Raw genomic sequence first — 14,755 nt, forward strand, 5'->3', positions numbered from 1 at the left:
AGCAGCCCCTGCTTAAACTGATGGCCCTCTTGGCAGGTTCCTTCCAGCGCGGAAAGGAAACAGCACCCAGGGCATCACTGTGATGATCGGCGCCGCCACGTCGATGCCGCCACCCTCCAGGGCCAGCGAGCCCCCAGGCCGAGCTGAGCTGTGTCCCTGGAAAACCAAAGACGATGCCCTGGGTCCCCCACTGCAGGCGGAGGCAGAAGGGTCAAAACAGAGCAAGAGGTGGCGGTGACGGGAAGGCGCGGACAGGCCACAGCCCAGGCAGCGGGGCGCGCGCCGTAGAAGGCTTTGCTACAGAGCAGATGACCCCCGCGCCGGAGGGCCGCGCCCGCGGGGCCCACTCAGGTTTATGGAGGTTGTAAGTCACGGCCGCCGCCGTGCAGGAGCGCGGCTGTCACCTTTTATGGGCGAGGCTTCCTGCTCTATACCAGACTCTCCGGGAACCAGACAGGGCCTTCCTGGCGAACGAGAACTTCAGCGCCTGGGAGCCGTTCGGTGATTTGGGGGGCCTGTTAGTAACAAGGGCCAGGTGCTGCGTCGGGGACCCTCTCCTGCTCCCTCACACGCAGCCCTCCTTCCCCAGCAGAAACGGAGTCCCCAGCCCCCTGTGAGGTCGGAGGGCGTGGGGGGCATGTGCCCACACGGGAGACATTACCACGTGAAAAGCCGTGGCGGCCTGAAGAGGTGCCTGATGGGAATCGTAGCTGTGGTCACGACTGTGGCCAGGGCCCCGGAAGGGACGGTGGCCGCAGAGACGTCCGGTGTCGCTGGCAGCGGTTACATCCAGGGGGCTGCTCTCTCACCTGGAGGGGCCACCAGAGAACTCAAGGCCGAGGGCGTCTTCAATGCTTTGGCAACTTCACGGGTCCCAGAGGGCCTTTCCCCCAAAACTCATGGCTCCGCGTGAGTTCCTCCAGGCCCTGCCCGGGGAGTGTGACCCAGCGGCCTGTCGGTGTGCGGGGCTGCGGCCATGCTGGGCCCGCAGGCGTCTGTCTGCGCAGGCACCCAGGACCGCGGGCTCCATCTGCCCCGCGAGCGCTTCTGGGGCCCGGCTGGGGCAGGTGGGGGGGGGCGGGGGGGCATGGACGGGAGTCAGCGCCCCCACGTCTCTCCGCACCCACGGCGGACGGTGGATGCCTTGGGTTGGCTGCGAGGACGTCCCCCTTTCCCATCATGCCTCCTGCCTCCCTCTGTTTCAGGAATCGGTGTCTACAGCCCCCTGCGTGACGCTCACGCCGGTCCCCGAGTGTGCGGGCCCTACACACGCCCTCGCTCCCAGGTGACCCACAGGGCCTTTGACGATGAGGCCGCGATGAAGCCGCCTGTAGGTGCCGCGGTGTCTGGCAGTAAGTTCCACGCGTGGGGATGGCGTGACTGCACGCGGCATTGTCCCCTCTCAGCTTCGGACATTGGCTTGGAGGTCACACTGGTTTGTGGGGTGTTGACCGTGGACTCCAAACAGGCCCGGGTCCTGCAGAGGCCCCTCCGCCGGCGCCAGCGCAGCTCAGCCCGGGGGTTGGGGGTGTAGGGGGTGGGGAGGGCTCACCTGTGGGGGGCGGTGGCTGGTCGCCCCAGGCCCCGAGTCCAGCCGGTCACCTGTCCTCCTACAGGGCTCGGGACGCAACGGGTCTGCTGTCCTCAGGAAAGTCTGAAAACCCCTTAAACGTTTCTTGGCCTCTCCGACTTGAATGACCCAGTGGGTGCCGGGCCTCAGACACCCATCAGCGTTGGCCTGGACCCGCTAAGTCATCGCTCGGAATGTTCACCCCGGTGCGGCCAAGCCCCTCACTTAGAGGCCTCACGTGAGGCCGTCGGGAGACCCCCGGAGCCTAAGTGTTTGGCGCCACGGTCCCGGGGGCACCTGTGCAGGCCCGGACCTGGGCCGGCGGGTGTGGGCCGGGGTCGGCGTCGACCGTGCCCCGAGGGACCCTGGTGCGCGTGAAGACTCAGGGTGTCCCAGCCGGGGCTGCGGTTGGGGCCGCGTGACCTCGGCCCCGGCCGCCAGCCACATGGGGCGTCCGAAGGCGAGCAAAGGAGGCCGAAGCGTCGCCCCCTGCCTCCCTCCCACCTCGTCCCCACAGCCCCCGTCCCGGCCGGGCAAGCCCCAGCCAGGCCAACACCGTCACCGGCCGTCGGCGGGTGGCTCCGACCGCAGCCTGACACCCGATCGTGAGTGGAGTCTGGTGCGACACGCCAGGGCGCCTGGCAGGGACGCTGAGAGCTGACCTGCACCCCTGACCCACCTGCCTGCCCCATCCCCAGCCTCCTGCGTCAGCCGGCGACGTCCCAGGTGTCAGCTGCGGCCCCCAGCGCTCGCGCCGGAGGGAGGCGGGCGGACAGCCAGCCAGGCGGCCGGGGCGCCTCCTGCCTGCGCGCAGGCGCGGGGCCTCCCGTGAGCATGGGGGATCGGGGGGCCGGGCCGCAGGGACCCTCAGCCGGGCGCCACGGTGGGGGCTGCCCTGCCAGGATGTTCCCTCCGCTGAGGCATTGCCCGCTCGCCCTAAACTCAGTCGGTCAGTGCGAGTGCGGGTGTCACACAGCGCTTTTCCGGCCCGAAGGAGCCCGGGCGACAAGGGTGTAGGCACAAGGGCACCAAAGACGAGGCAGTGCCCGGTTTTGCCTGCGGCTTTCCCGGGGGCAGAGCGGGGAGACGGGGGAGCGAAAGGGACACCCCCGGCCGCCGTCCCGGCCCGAGTCGGGGGCCTTGCCTAAGTGACGTGATTTGATCGTCACCACAGCACCCCAGCTCCGGAAGGGACCCGCTCAGGATCACACCCTGCGGAGGAAGGGCCCTGGGACCCAGCCCCGCGCCCTCTCCCGACCCCCCCCCCCACGCCTTCCGCTGGCCCAGGACGGCGCGGTCCCCAGGCACGCGGGGGACACCTCCGCCCTTGGCACCCCTCTCTGTCTGGCTCCCGGAGGTGGGAAGGAGCGGTCAGATCCGGCCGCCGCAGCCCGCCTACTTCCTCAGCGCCCGGCTCCTGTGGCAGGTGGGCCTCCCCGCCGGGTTCCTCTGGGAGCCCCCCGTGTGGCCACAGGCAGGTCACATCATGTCCCTGGAGCGTTGCTTCCGGCCCCATAGGAGGATGTCATAGCCCGGGGCTCAGGGGCGACTGAGGAGGAAGAGCTGGGACACAGCGTCCTCACGGCCCCCGCCCTCCCTGCCTCAGACCCCGCGGCCCACGGGGCCCGAGAGCCTCGCTGCCGGCGCCGGCCCGGCACCCGTGGCCAGGTGCTTGCTGAGCGGCGCTTCCCGGGGTCTTGCCTGACCTGCCTGCGTCCACGAGGTCTGAGCTCCAGCGGCATCGCACCCTGGGGCGCCCAGGCCGTGCCTCCCCAGGGCTCGAGGCGGGGGGCCCCTCAGCGTTGGGAAGGACTAGGCGCAGTAACGGCTGCACAGCCCCTCATGCGGTGTTTGACACGGGGTGGCGTACCCCAAACGTGTTCACGGTCGTCTGCCTGTGTAGCTAGTTTATTTTCACCCCCACAGCTCTAGTTTTCTTGATGTTTTATAGTTTCACGGGAGGTTGGGGAGCCCCCCCCCCTACAATAGCTAGGCCTCACCGCGTCTGCTGTTGCCTGGCAGGGCTGGCGCGCGGACGTCTGGCTGCTGCGCTGGGGGCAAGCGGGGGAGGCGCGGTTGTCGCTCCGGCTCCGTGGACGCCCGCCAGCCCCGCTCACCGGAGTGGTTAACCAATAGGACAGGTCCCTTGACCTTTCATGAGTCAGCATGCGTCGTCCTGGAAGACAGACTGTGTTTCAGGTAGCAGGAGACACCCCGCTTTGGTCAAGAGGGGACAAGGAGCAGCCGCCCCCAGGGCAGCCAGTGATTGGTGGGTCAGTAGGCCCTTGCGATTTCCTGGTAGGAAGGCAAAATTCTAGTTTAACTCAACATGAACCCCTTGGACCCATGAGCCCTTTTTTTTAAGCCTCCACCCAAGAATATGTTTATTGATTTTATTTTTTAGACACAGAAAGAGACATCGATGCGAGAGAGAAACACCCGTCCGTTGCCTCCCGGACGCGCCCCGACTGGGGATCGAGTCTGCGCCTCCTGGTGTGTGGGTGACGCTCTAGTCCGGGAGCCACCCGGCCCGGGTGCCCGGGGTCTCTCGTCGGAGCTGCCATCGAGGAGTCGCACTCACTGATTTCCCTTTCTGCTTCTCGTGCCCGCCCTCCGGCAAGATCTCAGCGAGCAGCTAACCAGCTGAGCGCGCCGCGCTGGCCCCAGAGACTCAGGGAACGGCTCTTCAGCCATCGAAAAATGGAAGTCACTCTTCCATTCAGGGACTGTGGGGGAGACCCCACATGATACATATTAAAAAGAGTGCAATGCCGCCGCCCTGCTTATCGTTTATTTGATAAGAAAGAACATGAAGCGTGTGACTAGGGATCTCTAGGAAGCACTGCCTCGTACGCGGGCTTGTGTGGGCGGCGTCACCCACCCCGAGAAATGGCGATTATCCTCCACAGTTTACAGATGAAGCAAGTGACCCAAATAACGGGATGGCTGGCTCGTGATTACACAGCTGGTTAGAGCGAACCCAGGGCGGCAATCTGCACGGGGCCCCCGCGTCCCCTTCCCTGCCTCCTCTCAGGAAGGACGGGGACGGGGCGTCTCTTCGGACCCTGTGGCGGGCCCGCGGGGGTGGAGAGGCTGAGGGACAGGCTGCCTCCTCTTCCCCCAAGTTGGGCACGTGGCCCAGCCGTAATGTGAAACATGTCCAGGGAATGCAAACAGCCTTTCCCGAAGCCCCTGGTGTATCGAAGAGTAACCGTCTCTGAGGAGCCGAGACGCCCTCCTGGACGCGAAGCTTTGCCTGCTCAGTACTGGGGCGGAGGGGTGGCGGGGGGCAGGGGCCTGCAGCCCCATTTGGGTGGGGGGCCGGGGGGTTGAGAGGAGAGAAAGAGAACGCGTGGCAAAGTTGGGGAGAGAACCAGTAAGTCTAACTAACGTCTGAGCCAAGTTCAGCTCAACAAACTTTTAAAAATAAGTCCCTCTCGACAAAGAGCCAAAACATCAGCTTCATACATATATATGGGCAAATGTCAGAGAGGATAATGAAACAGTGAGTACTGTTGTATCAGGGTAATAGAATTAGAAAGATATTTTCCCGATTGTACACAGTTTGCAATGATTTCATGTTATTTTCCAGAAGGAAGACATAACGCAGCCATTACATTCATTTTATCAGATGCCGTGAAAACAGCCATTCGCCCAGGGCTAGGTTACCCCCTTCCATCAAACCCCCAACAAGACAGTTGCTTGAAATCACGTTCTTGGGGCAGGTTTCTTCGGCGCCGGAGGCGCCAAAACGGGTCTGTACGCCCGGGCTCGCGAGCCGGCACCTGCCCCATAGGTGCCGGCTCAGCTTCCGGGAGGCGTTTTCCCTTTTATTTTCATCCACAGACCTCGGAAGGAGTTTTTCATCCCATTGTTTCAGAGAACGTGTGCGATTCGCTGCCTTTCCCGTGCGAGGCGTGGGCGGAGCCCCGGGCCCGGGGAGGCGCTTTGACGTGGGCCGCGCGCGCCCGCGCAGCCAGTGCCCGCGCAGCCAGGGCGCGTTTTTCCAATGATCACCGGCTGCTCTGAAAACTAAGTTCAGCTGTTTCTCTCCTCCAGACCAGCGGTCTCATCAATTATAACTTTCATTAGTTCAGCAGAACGTGCCCTGGCCTTTGGTACGGAGGGCTTCAGAATACAAACGTGACTTTTAAAACTAATAAAAAATTAAAAAAGAGAGAAACACGAAGGGCAGCGTTTCCACATTTTCTAGGGAGTGGCAGACGCTGTGCGTGTGTAAACTCACCCACGGATGATTTCAACAGCGGGTTCGCCCCTCACTGCGGTGCTCCAAGGAAGAGGGCGTCCAAAGGCTTCAAGCTCTGAAACAGGGCCTGTTGACTCAGTCCCTCCCTCCCCTTCTCCTTCGCCCTCCCTCCCTTCCCTCCTTCCCTCTCTCCTTCTGTCCTGCCTTCTTTGCAGCTCTTGCAAATACCTACTGGCTCTCCTGCGAAGGAGAGATGAGATTCCAGCGCCAGAGAGCGAGCGGTCCACTCCCAGAAGAACCCCCACACCCCCCCGCCCCGACTCTGGGCAGACGGGCTCAGGCAGTGGGTGGGGGAGGGACGGGGTGCCCTGGCTGCGGGGGGTGCCAGGGAGCCGAGGGCCGCAGCGCCCACCGGACCGAGCCCGCGCGGCCGAGGGCACAGAGCGCGAGAGAGGGCTCGGTGCACAGGCCACACAGACCGCGGCCCCTGCTGTTGGTCAGACGGCTTCCCTCCAGCGCTTTCCAGTGAACACGCTTCCTTGGCTCCGGCTCCACGGCTGCGGCGCTGAGCGGCTTTCTCCCGCCTCCAAACGGCCTTATCAGGGCGACAACAATAGCGCGTTCGATGAGCTGCCCTGAACGGCCGCCAGCAGAGCTTCCGCGGTTTCCCAGCCGCTCCCCTCATGTGCAGGGCTGATAAGCACGGTTCCCCCCAACAAGCAGTGGGGTCCGGGGGGGCTGGGAGGAGCGGGCTCCTCCAAGTTGTGTGCACCTGGGGGTTCAGCACTTGACCAACGGCCCGGTCGGTGTCCCCAGCGGCTGTTGGGTTCGTCAGCAGAAAGAGAAAATAGACCCCAGAAGATGGCACGGGCCGGGTGCCCAGGACGAGGGCGCTGGGAAAGCCGGGCCCTCCGCAGGAAGAAGGCCGGGCCAACGGCCTGGCGTCCCCGGGGCCGGGCCGGCGCCGGCTCCTCTGCGCCCCAGCTCCGGCGCTGACGGCCATGGCCCGCCCCTTCCCCCCGGGCGGGCGCGCGCACAGGGCGGAGAGGACAGCGGCCCCACAGGGCTGACAACCCGCACGCGGCCCGGGCGGCCTCTGCTGCCCCACAGCAGAAGCCACACCTGTCCTCTGTGCGTCCCCAGCGCTCCGCAGAGGGGCCGCCCTCCACAGCCGTCAACGCGTAAACATCAGGGGGCACGCGCCTCCTCCAGTGCAGGGTCTCAACTTCTCTGTCCTCCGAAGAAGGAAAACAGGTGCAGAAAGACACCACTGTTTACGTCAGCTTTGTACCCGGTGCCCCCAAATAGCTGCCTTACCCGCCAGCGCCTCGGCCCACCAGCCCCCTCAAGCTCTCCCCAAAGCCCCCAGCCTGCAGGTAAGGGAGGCCGTCTGTGTGCTGCGGGGTCCTCTGCCCTTGGCTTTCGACGGGTCTGCGCCTCTTCCCACGGGAGAGAGGCGGGGGCGAGCACGGGGTGGCGGAGAATACGCTGGGAATAGGAACGCTGCGCGGGACGCGTTGGCCGTGCCCGCGACCTTCCTGTGCCTCCGTCCTCGGGATCGGGGCAAACCTGTGTTTTGAGGGCTCCGTCCCATGGACCGTCTATTCCCCCCGCCCCAGCCAGGCCTCTCCCTACGTGGGACCGCTCACACGCCGTCATCCTCACCTTGACCTTCCTCCCCGCACCCGGATCTCCTGGACGCCTCCCTCCGGGGCAAGAGGCCGGAGGTCGCCAGTTCACAGAGTCGGCGTGTCTCCGTCCCCTGCCTCTGTGGGCGGTCGCAGTTCCCACGGCCAGAGCCCGCCCGTCCGCCCTGCCTCCTCTAGGTGGCGCCGAGTCTGCTGCGTTCGCCCTCCAAAGGGCCTGGCATCCAGGCCGGGCTCACCCCTGAGGTCGGTGTGTTTGTACCTCCCGGCTCCATGCCCGCAGCCCACGCAGGAGTTTCTCGCCGCACAAAGGTGCGGTGGAGGCCGGGCCAGGCCCTGCTGGGCGTGCGTGTGCGGGGGGCGGGGTCCGGGCCCCAGCGGGGCACACGGAGGAGTCGTCATTCGGGGGTCGCCCGATGGAGGGAGCTGCTCTGCCGTCCCAGGATGTGTGCCCTCGGGCTGTGGCCCCTCACTGGGTCAGGCCCCCTCAGAGCCCCGGGGCGCTCGCCCCCTTTCTGGATCCCACTCCCGCCGGGGGCTCGGAAAGCCAACCCCTTCCCCACGGTGGGGGGTCGGCGCTCCTGCTTCGCGGGGAGCCGGGGCCTCGCCTGCCGGGCTGCCCCCTCCTGCATCCCCGCACGAGGCCAGCTGGGGCCCCGCCCCCCGCCCCCGCCCCCCGGGCGCCCCTTCCCTGCTGAGGGCCCCGCAGAGACCCGGGGGAGCGCCCGGGAGGCCCCGCGTGGGGTGGACCACCTCCATCTTCCCAGGCCGCACCGCGCCATCCATTTTAAATGACGTGGAAGCTGCCCCCTCTGTCGCAATCAGCAAACCGCTGTATTGTTATGACCACTTAGCATTAACACAACCCCGTGTTTGCAAAGTGCTTAGTAATTATTTATTATTACTTGGTGTAACTGCTCGCTAATGGGGGATTCGAGGGCTTGGCCGGGGCCCCCCCGACCCTGCAGACCCCGGAGATGCCTCAGGCCGCCGCCCGTCGCTCGCCCGGGTGCCCGCCGCGAGCTGTTCGGATGAAGACCCTTTGGCGTGCGTACGGAGCTCCTTTTTGGCATTTGCAGCTTGTCTGTGGAGCCAACTCTCCTCTCTGACAATGAATAAGAGACGCATCACTACCGTCATAAAGTTACTGGCCTCTTCTCTTTTGAGAGCGGACGCGGAACCCGCGAGAATAAACCCCAGCTGCACAGCAGACGCGGGCACAGCCGCCGCCTTCCCTCTCAGGAAGGGGCACCGCCGGCTCCGAGGGGCAGGCGGCGCCCGTGCCCACTCGGCTATGAGGTGCTCGGGGTCCCTCAGGCCCTGGCTGGGCGCAGCGTGGGACGGGGGCTAAGCCCTCCCCTGGCCAGCAAACAGTCCTTTGATTTCCTGTTACACCAGTTTGGCTGCAATCACAGAATGTTCAGCTGGAAAGACATGGATTCAAAAGGACGTTTCCCTCGCCCTGGTCCCACGCACCCGAAGGACGCTGGCTGTGGCGGTGGCTGCCCCGCGAGGTCACCTCCGGCGCCGGCCGACCCGGACGCCGTCCGTGTCCTCGGGAGCTGCCGCTGCGCCCGCACGGCCCCCGGAAGCCAGCTGCCCGCTGCCGGCCGCCCGCCGCCCTTCCTCCAGGCTCCCTCCTCCCGCCCGAGTGCCGGGGCCACCGGAGACCTAACATTTGTCTGTTTTGAGAATAGATGAGTATTTATTAGGCTGAAGCAGCTGGGAGCTCCGTGATATTTAGACGGGAATTAGGAGGCGCGCACGAGAAGCAGATAATGCCAGCCCTCTCTCCGCGACCAGCCCGGGCCGCGTGGCTGGGGGATTACTCGGGCCTCCTGTGACGGCGAGATACAGTTAATTTCCTGCAGACGCTGCGCGCTGGGCCGCGCTGATATTGCCGTGTTATTTAGACTAGAAAGGTCAGGCCCGAGATTGAATAATCAATGGCGGGGAATCTTTGGGGAAACGAGGCAGTTGGTGAGCGGGGACTCCTCAAACCCAGCCCGGCTCCCCTTCCCTCCCGCCCGGCTTCCAGCTGCTGCTGCTGCGGCTGCGGCTGCGGCTGCGGCTGCGGCTGGCTCGTTACTCTCCCGCAAAACGGTCCCGACCCTTGGAGCTGAAGGGCCGCGTGCGCTGCGTTCGGGCGGCCCTCAGCCGGGCGCTCGGCCTTGCACGCCGGTCCCCCTGCCCCCGGCCCTTGGCCCTGGCCCGCTGGGCGTGAGGTTGCTCATCGCAAATGGCGGCTTTATTCTCCTCGGCGCCTCAAAGGCCTTTGTCCCCACCGGGGGCACTTTGTGCGGTGGCTGAGAGACGGCCTGCAGAGCCTGCTTTCATGGCTCCTCCCGAGGGTGAAGCCGAACGTGGGAGGTTGGGGACATGCAGGGGAGTCAGGTGCTCGGCATCCCATCCCTCGAATAGGGTGTCTCCCTCGGCTCAGCGACCCGAGGAGCCCCCTCTTTGCGGAGGAAGAGCCGGCCGCGTGGCTCCGCGAGGCTGGGTCACTTGCTCGAGGTGGCCCAACCCGAGCAGCCGACCGGGAATTTTGGCCCAGGACCCCCCAGCACCGCGGGCACGCCCTCGTTTGTGCCTTGCGGGCGCACAAAGTTCCTCCTAACGCCCGCGCAGACGCTTCCTGAGGCCGCCTCCTGTTTGCACTGCTCGCCCCGGAGGCTCTCAGACACCCAGGCTTTCGGTAAGAGCTTCTCTCCCGCCGGAAACCAGCAGGAGCCGCCACGTCCGCGGGCAGACCCGCGCCGCACATGGCACAGGGCTGTGTCCACCCGGAAGGGGGATGGGCCAGAGAATTCCTGGGGGCCCGTTCGAGTCCCAGGGGACATGCGGTGGACTTATTTTTGCAGCAGATCACCGTCGGCCCTCGAACGCCCCGGGCTCGGGCGGCTCGGGCCCCCCTGCCTGCAGGCGAGTTTTCCACTGACCGAAGTTCAAAGGGCAGTTTGACCCCACGTCGTGCAAGGGCGGCCTCCGCGGCCGGCGGGCTGCCTGCCCAGGGCCAGGCACGCTTCCCGCGGATCTCAGACTGTGTGGGCAGTCGGCGCCCCTCACCCCAATGTTGTTCCAGCATAAACTGTGATTTCTTAAAAGCCCAGCCTGGGTGGGGATGATCCTTCAAAGCATACTTGTCTTGCTTTGTTTGGGAACCTTAACGGGCACAGGTAATAAAACAATCGACACATAACCCTCCAGCCAACAACCGCATGTTGGCCTCTAGGCCATGTCCCCGTTAGTCTGGTCGCGAGGGGAGCCCGTGAGGGCCGGTGTCCATGGGTCTGGTCAGAATAAGGTCCGGGCGGGCCAGAGCGCCGGGGGCGACGGGCGGGCACGCGATCAGAGGGGTGACCGGGGGCGCCCACGCTGCCCACCGCCTGGCATCCTGCTTGCCTTCGGCTCTCCAGAGCAGGCGCCTTCCCGGGCAGTGCGGCGAAAGCAGGCCGCGGGGGCGGGGGGCGGGGGGGGGCGCCTCCTTGCCGGGCGCGCGGCCGCCCTCTCAGCCAGGGCTCCTTGGGCTGGAAGGGGCTGTGGCCCTGCCCGGGAGCCCTCGGGCACCCCAGCCGTCCCGGGGCCTGTCTGCCGGGGCCGGGCAGCAGTGAGTCGGCCGAGGCCCAGCCCCGTGGGGTGTCCTCCCTGTGCCCACCCCCCCCCAGCCCCCAGCGGCTGCGGCGGCGGCTGCCATCTCCAAGTTTATAGGCGCCATTACCTATGAGAAATCTGTTCTGTCGGAAGACGGCTGGGGGTGGGGGTGGGGGTGGGGGTGGGTGGCAGATTGCAATTTAATGATCAGATTAAAATATGCTGAAGCAAACAAATAAATAAATAAAGTGCCGGCAGCCGGGAGCCTCACAATTCTCACCGTGGGCCGGGACGCTGGGGCCCAGGGGCTGGGTCGTAACTCAGCCCACAGGCAGGTTTAGTGGCTGTTACTGTGTGACCACGGGCAAAACCGCTCTCCCCGCAAGATTTACACCCAAGGCTCCGCAGGCGGAAGGGCCGGGGCCGGGAGGGGAGGGGACCCGCAGCGGCTGGCGCTGGGGGTGGAGGCCCAGCACCCGCGGCCGCGCACGGCCCTGACCTCCGCGCTCCCGGGCAGCCACACCCGCCTCTCCTCCACGCCCCCCACCTGTCTCAGCCGGTGTCCAGTCCACAGGAAGCCGTCGCTGAGCCCCTTCCTGCTCCCCCTGAGGAGCTCCCACAGGGCCGCGCACCCGCATGGGCCTGCTCGGCCTTGGCGGAGCGAGCCGCTCCGGGCTCCCGTCCCAAACGGCGCCAGGGCCTGGACAACCTCCACAGACCTGGTGGGCGGACGCGGTCGGCAGGAGGGCCCCTCCGCGGAGCCGTGGGGTGGCCGCGCGGGTTTGTCCCCCGACTGGAGGCCTCTCTCCTCTCCCCGCCGCGCCTCCCCGTGCTCTGACCCCTTCCTTCTCCGGGGCGCAGACCCCACGCGGGGCAAGGATGGGCCGTCACCCGAAGGTCTCACCTGAGCGGCCTTGCTCCCCCTCAGTATCGCCCCTCCCCCTCCCGGATTTTTTCTCATTTTCTGCCTCCCGCGTTCTCTCCTTCTGCCCCTCCGCCCCGCCCTTCAGTGTCCCCGTCTCTCCCCGTTGGCCCCTCGCGCTTCCCGCTGTCCGAGCGCCTGTGGCTGTGCAGGTCACACGGTGCTCGCTTCTGGGGCGCGACAGCGCTAGCCCCCGGCCCGCGGTTCCCGTGGGGCCACGAGATACTCAGGGTGACTTGCGGCCGCACCGGGGCTCACGGAGGAGCTGGGGGACCGGGTGGGCGCGCCGAGGAGCCGCACGCTGGGGCGAGGGTGAGCGTGTGAGCGCCGGTGAGGCAGCGGCCGCCCTGGGGGCCGCGTCGCGGCTCCGGGAGCGGAGTCTGCCGACCGGAAGGAGCCCGGGGCTCCCGGGCACCGCGAGAGGCCGTGGGCCACGCCAGCTGTTTTGCTTGATGCTGTGGGGCAAGGGGCCCTCGAGAAGGAGGGCCCCTCCAAATTCAGGATATATGTTTTCTGTCTTTCTAACCAAATTCACATGCATGTTTTGTAAGAAAGCAGTTGCTAGCCGACCGTGCGGACCTTGTCCCCTGCGTCTTCCCAGCGCTCGGCCGCCGCGAAGGATGGCTGCGTTGGACGGAACCGAGCTCCCGTGAGACGCGGGACGCAGAGAAAGCGCGTCCCGGGCTTGGGAGGCCCTGGGCCAACACACGCACTGCGGGTGGGGGGGGTAGGGGGCGGGGGTCCCGCCCAGCTTCCGTCCCCTCTGCCCGGAGCCCGCCGGTCTAAGTAACCGCAGCTGCCTGAGCTCCAGTCCCGCCCTTGATGGGATCACGGCTTCCAGCCGGCGGCTCCATTCCTCCCACACCCGCTGATTCCACCGCCCCTGGCCGGGGCTTTGTGAACGGACCTCCCAGTCCCACGTTCTTGCCCCAGCTTGTGGACCGAGGGACACACTCGGGGTCGTCAGGAGAGACCTGGAGATCGGGGCTGTTTCTCAGTTTCTTCATCTGTCTTATAGGAAACCCCTCCCGGGGCCAGTCCCACTGGAGGTGAAGGTGCTGTGAAGGCTGGCTCGCCGCTGACAGACGGCAGCCGCCCCCCACATGGGGGCCTGGGCCTGGTGACCACCACGGCCTCTACAGCTCTCCTCCCCACCCTGCGCGGCCCGGAGTGGCCTCCCGGCTGCCCAAGGCCAGACGCCACGGGCTGCGTCTCCCCACCAGTGCCCGGTGGCCCTGCTGCCTGCTCTGTATTGTCGTAGCTTCTACGGGAGCCGGAGGGACAGGGCCCCGTTCTCCACTCCAGGCGGCTGCCGAGACGTCAGGCTACACCCCCCACCCCGCCCAGGGCTCACGCTCGGAGCAGCCTGGGAAGAACCGAGCTCCTGTGGCGCCCTCCACGCCGGATGTTCCCAGAAGGGCGGCATATTCTGGGGGCCACGGGGGGCCGGAACGTGGGTCGTTGCTGCTTGTCTTCTTCTTTCAGGGGGATGGGTGGGGGCAAGGGTGTCGGAGAGAGGGAGCCACACCAGATTTCGTGAGTTTGAACCTTTACAACTCTACTCTCCCAAGCGACCGGTCTTGACCCTTCTAGTGAGCAAGACGCCCATGGGCGGGGCTGGCCGCGGGGACCGGGCTGCCTTCCCGGGCTCGGCTCCGCTCTCCTGGTGACCGCAGGCTGGGGAGCTGAGCCCCGTGTGCAGACAGCACCCACATTTGGAGCATGAGGGGGTGGGGGACGGTGTTTCTTTCCTGCCACAGAGGCGGACATTCCGCTTCCCTCCCTGGAGGGGCAGCCGTGTCCCCACGGCCACGCTCCTTGCTGGACTTGCCCCCGACGAGGCAGGAAGCCCCGTCCGCGATGCTCAGGGACAGGCGGTACTGGGGGCGTGTCCCTCGAATGAACAGCCATGTGGCTTTTGCTCTTGCTCATTCTTTTGGTCACTAAGTGTGACGATGGCCAACGCGCCCAATAGTTGTTCGCGCCCGGCAGGGGCTGTCTCGCCAGAGCCCGTGCCCCACCCCGGCCCCGGGCAGGTGGGCCTCCACGCCTGCTCCTCCCGCTGGCCCCACGGGGAGGGCGACGCATTCCTGGGGGGCGGGGAGCCGCAGCTGGAGCAGCGGGTTCCTGAGCCACCGCCTGGGGGCGCAGCAGCAGGGCCGGCAGCAAGTCAGGCTGCGACCTGAGACTCGCTCTGCCGTTGACACGCGGTGCCTTTTGGTCTCTTTTGCTAATTATCACTCTGGCTAATAAGCTGGGTGGGTGGGCATGTCCACAAAGGTCCAGGCCGCTGAGGGAGGCAGCGGCCTGGAGCCGCCCGCATACGAGCCCCCCGTGTCCCCACCTACCGATGCGCGGGGGCCCGCGAGGCTGCGCTCTGCCCCGGCGACGCTCTCCAAACCGCCATGAGCAGACGGCCTTGTCACGGAGCCCTGGGCTGGGCCCTGCCTGAAACCAACGCTCTGGTCGCCACGGACGCGCCGTGCCTGTGCCCCGTTTCCTATCGATCAGAACCAAGTCGCGATCCGGGCAGAGGGTGAGTGACCGGCAGTCCGTGCCGCCTGCCTCAGCGGGGTTCGGACAGAGCCCCCGGGGGCCGCGCGTGAAACGAGAAGGCAGCGGTGTGAGCCCCCGCCACCGGAACAGCAGGTGGGGGCCGGAGCGGAAGCTCCCCGTCCTGCCGGCGTGGGAACGGGGCGCTGAGGCTGAGGGGGCCTGCCAGGCGGGGCATGGAGGCCGGGGGTTCAGTGAGCGGGGCCACGCCCGGAGCGGGCTCCCGCGGGAAGGAGCCCCGACACACGGAGGCGAGCGGTCCGGCG

Source organism: Pteronotus mesoamericanus, unplaced genomic scaffold (genome assembly GCF_021234165.1).
Source record: "Pteronotus mesoamericanus isolate MK-2021 breed Mesoamerican mustached bat unplaced genomic scaffold, CSHL_Meso_final scaffold_1186, whole genome shotgun sequence".
NCBI classification, from domain to species: Eukaryota; Metazoa; Chordata; class Mammalia; order Chiroptera; family Mormoopidae; genus Pteronotus; species Pteronotus mesoamericanus.